The 3,571-nt window shown below is 46.1% G+C and overlaps 1 long non-coding RNA gene across 1 annotated transcript; it reads left to right on the top strand.

The window, feature by feature from the left end:
* The first annotated feature begins 1,171 nt into the window (after nucleotides 1-1,171).
* Nucleotides 1,172-2,430, top strand: LOC122232316. Its single transcript, XR_006209649.1, has 3 exons — nucleotides 1,172-1,234; nucleotides 1,720-1,757; nucleotides 2,193-2,430. It is a non-coding gene; the product is annotated as an uncharacterized LOC122232316 (long non-coding RNA).
* Nucleotides 2,431-3,571: the final 1,141 nt, after the last annotated feature.

Genomic DNA, 3,571 nt, shown 5'->3' with positions numbered 1-3,571 from the left:
GGCATGACGACTGATGGAGAAGAGAGGAAGTACACATCTTCAATAAGCTCATGGTCAAACAGAGTGGGGTCAGACCCACGTTCAAATCCCTTTCTTGCCACCACCAACCTACTCATGATTTTTGACAAGTTACTTTCCCCTTTCTGACCCTCAGGGTTCCTAGGTGAGAATAGAATTCCCAGCCCTAAAGAAGTGAAGAGTAAGTAAGCATTAAGCAATATGGCGGTCATAACTTGGGTAACCCCAATATCAGCATTCGGCGAGGGCTTGGCAAATGAGAGCTGCTAACTTCACTCTGCAAACCAACTTCCTGACTGTGACAAATACACAGAAGTTGGGGGGAAAAGTCTGAATGCTCCTTATTCCAAAGTGAAGATTCGTTTCCAAGAAGATTTGTATTGTTTCAATCTTACTTGTTTCTCTAACCAAGCTAAAAAATACCTTGTTTTTCTAGACGCTGGGGTGAAAGGACTACTTTTTAAAATATTCTTTTAACTAATAAAGTGCAGAGATGATATTCTTTCTGCTTCGAAGAGTTGAAGTGTAATGTGATATTGTTATTTGCTGTCACAGGAATTTTGAAAACGTAGATATATTAGGTGCCTATACTTTTTACTTTTATATTAGGTGCTTATACTTTTTGGGTGGACCGTCAGTCAGAAAGATGGAATGAGCTTTTGAGAAAAGAGAAGAATGGAATTGGGGCATATTTTATGGGGCATAAAAAGGAATTTTAGGTGAAGGAGTGAAGACAGGTTGTGGGTAACGACCTGAAGAATAGAGTGAGAGAAATACCGTCAGGCATGTCAACACCCCTGCGTTTGGAAGGGGGTGTAAGTCGGGTGGAGGCTTGTAAATGTTCACAGGGTATACCTACTTTTGGTCTCCAGCCTCTTGTTGCGCACCTGTGAGCCTGTCCTTTTATGCCTGGGAAGATTGACTAGGGTCACGGCAGGCAGCTTAAAACCCTAGAAGTGAAAAATACAGCTCTTTCTTCATCGAACACCTACAGATTTTAAATGATGCTCCCCAAGTTTCAGCTGGGGATTACGATAAGCGAGAGAAAGGCTTTTCTGAAATTGGAAGTTACGCTAGACGTGTGCACACGCAACTTCCCGGGGGTGCGGGTGCCGTTTTTGGAAGAAAATAACAAGAGCGCACCTGTCTTTTCAGAACCACGGTGCAGCTCTGAGTATCAGATTCTGGGAGATTTGTCAACTCTGCTTCTGGAAAGGTACAGTGTATTCCTTGCCCTGCTGAGTGGAAGAATGTAAGGAGGCAGAGGTCTGGATCTTGACAGATCTCTGCCATAGCTCGGGACATCTTTTCTAGGGTTAAATCTGATTTTTAAGAAATCACCCTGGAGACTAACATTGAGTTGATAGATCTTTGCGGGCCACTTTAGGGGCCGTCTTGAACAATCCATCCATTGGCCAAAGCACCGGGCCAGGTGAAGGCTCGATGTGGCCACGTCGGCCAGGAGAACAATGGAATTTAGCAAATTAAAAAAAGAAGGGCTATATTGATCATGCAAAGGGAGTAGGGGTGCTCCCTTATAATGGGAGATCACAGAGTCATGATTGGTGATCCCTTTCTCTAAGGTGATGATGTGGTAATTCAGTGATGTTCTTAAAACTTCCGGTAAATTTCCACCATTTCAAATCCTATGGAGGCCATTAAATCAAGGCTGATTTGGACACGAATATTTCTCTTCTACAGAAACATATAAATGGGATCAGACGGTCAAGGTAGTTCGGGTAAGTGGCAACTATTAATTTTATTGAAAAGACCTCCCTGGATTGATGTTCTTGGTCTGAAAGGCTAGCCCCTCTCTAAAGGGTTAACTGGTGTCCCATTAATGGAAACACTATCACGAGACAAAGTAATGTAGTTTAATGCACCCTGCTTTGAATTCAGAGTTCGTGCGGAGTCTAGACTAAAGGCCAAACAAATTTACAGCACCTCATGCATTTCTATGGAGGAGCATTTTTCCTGAAGGATATGTAAATATCGCACTAATCAGGGGTTCTGGAATTCCAAATGCCATAAAAGGTTATGACCCGAAGCCCTGTTAATATATGAGTGAGGGCGTAGACTGAATCCCTTTGAATGACAGCTAACATGGGGTGTTTTGCATGAAAAATAACCTATAATAAATGACCTCTGCTTTTTTCTCTTCAAATCTGTGACAGTAATGAACGGGAAGAGGCAGTTTCCTACACATCTAGCGTTATTTACACCTAAACAGATGAGAGTCTTGCCTGAATGTTGGCTTCCATTCGGGAAGAGGGAAGAGGAGAGGATTTATCGCAGAGAGCCGTCTTTTCTTTTCCATGTTTGGCCTTCCCAATGAGCTCCAAGTAAAAGAGAGAGAAGTACAAACACATGCAAAGTTGTTAAAAGGAGTGTTTCATTTCCTAGAGAATCCATTCCCTTAGAGGGTGTGTATGGAATCTCCTGGAATGCTGATAAAACCCTTCCCCCCCAGAGAGCCCGTGACCTTTAGCCTGTCGGATCTGTGTCTCTCCAGGGGATCGGGATGTTTTAGCAGCTCTGAATCCATGCCAAGAGATTGTATTTTCTTTGGGGCTGCTTTCACAGGCACAGAAAGTTCTGTTATTTTCCCAGATTCCAGCTGGATCAAAAAAGCAACATCTCCCCTGAAATATTAGAGGTCCCCCTCTCCTCCCCCTCCCCCTCCCCCTCCTCCAGTGTGAGGGTGTCTTTCCATATTATGTTCTTTAAATCCCGAATCCCAGCCTGTGTTAGGAAAGGATCTATCCTATTACCTTTTGTTGTTCAAAACCTCTGGCCAGAGCCTTGTTTGCCCTTGCGGGGTTTAAGGCTGTGACCCTGTTCCAACGTTTTGGGGGTGTCTCAAGGTGCCTGGCCGGATGTTTCCTTACAGAATTAAAATCAGACCCCTACCAATGATATCCCTTTGAATTTTTTTTTCCCATGATTTCTCTCCAAATCTCATGTTTGTACTAATTGAGGATTTTCGGACGCTGGTCTGACTCTGCATATCCGTTGTCCTGTCACACACTGTCCGCGTTGCTGGCGGGTCTGTGACGGCTCCTCGGGTCTGCCCGCTTTCTGATGCTGAGGTCTGTCGCACGCTTTGCCCCCACACGCGGCTTGTTCCCTTTGAGCCGCCCTTGTACTTGTGAAAACGTTCCCGCTTGAAATTAAACGGCCTTCTTTTATGTATTTAGGAAAACATGCTGTATGGTTTTCCTTGCCTGAAACGTCCCCTCCAGGCACAGAGCTGTGACTCTGTTTGAAGGAGACTGTATCGGAGTTGACAGTGATGGGGCGCTGGGGGCGTGGGCGGTGATGTGACTTTGGATTTGGATTTCAACCGTGACCTAAGATCTGGGGGAGGGGCAGGAAGGGCCGCAGGACGGTGGGCAGAGGCCCCACGGCCGGACTCCCCCCGGGTGCCACCTCTGAGGTCCTGGCACTTGCCTCGGCAGTGTCCCTTCCTGGCCCAGAGGCCCCTCCGCCCCTTCCTGGCCGACCGGCCCTCCCCTGACTGTGCCCGCCTAGAGTCATCTCATTACCCGAGGGA

Source organism: Panthera tigris, chromosome D3, assembly GCF_018350195.1.
Source record: "Panthera tigris isolate Pti1 chromosome D3, P.tigris_Pti1_mat1.1, whole genome shotgun sequence".
In the NCBI taxonomy this organism is placed as follows: domain Eukaryota; kingdom Metazoa; phylum Chordata; class Mammalia; order Carnivora; family Felidae; genus Panthera; species Panthera tigris.
Note: the sequence above shows the minus strand (reverse complement) of the source record. Positions and strands in the feature narration are given on the sequence as shown.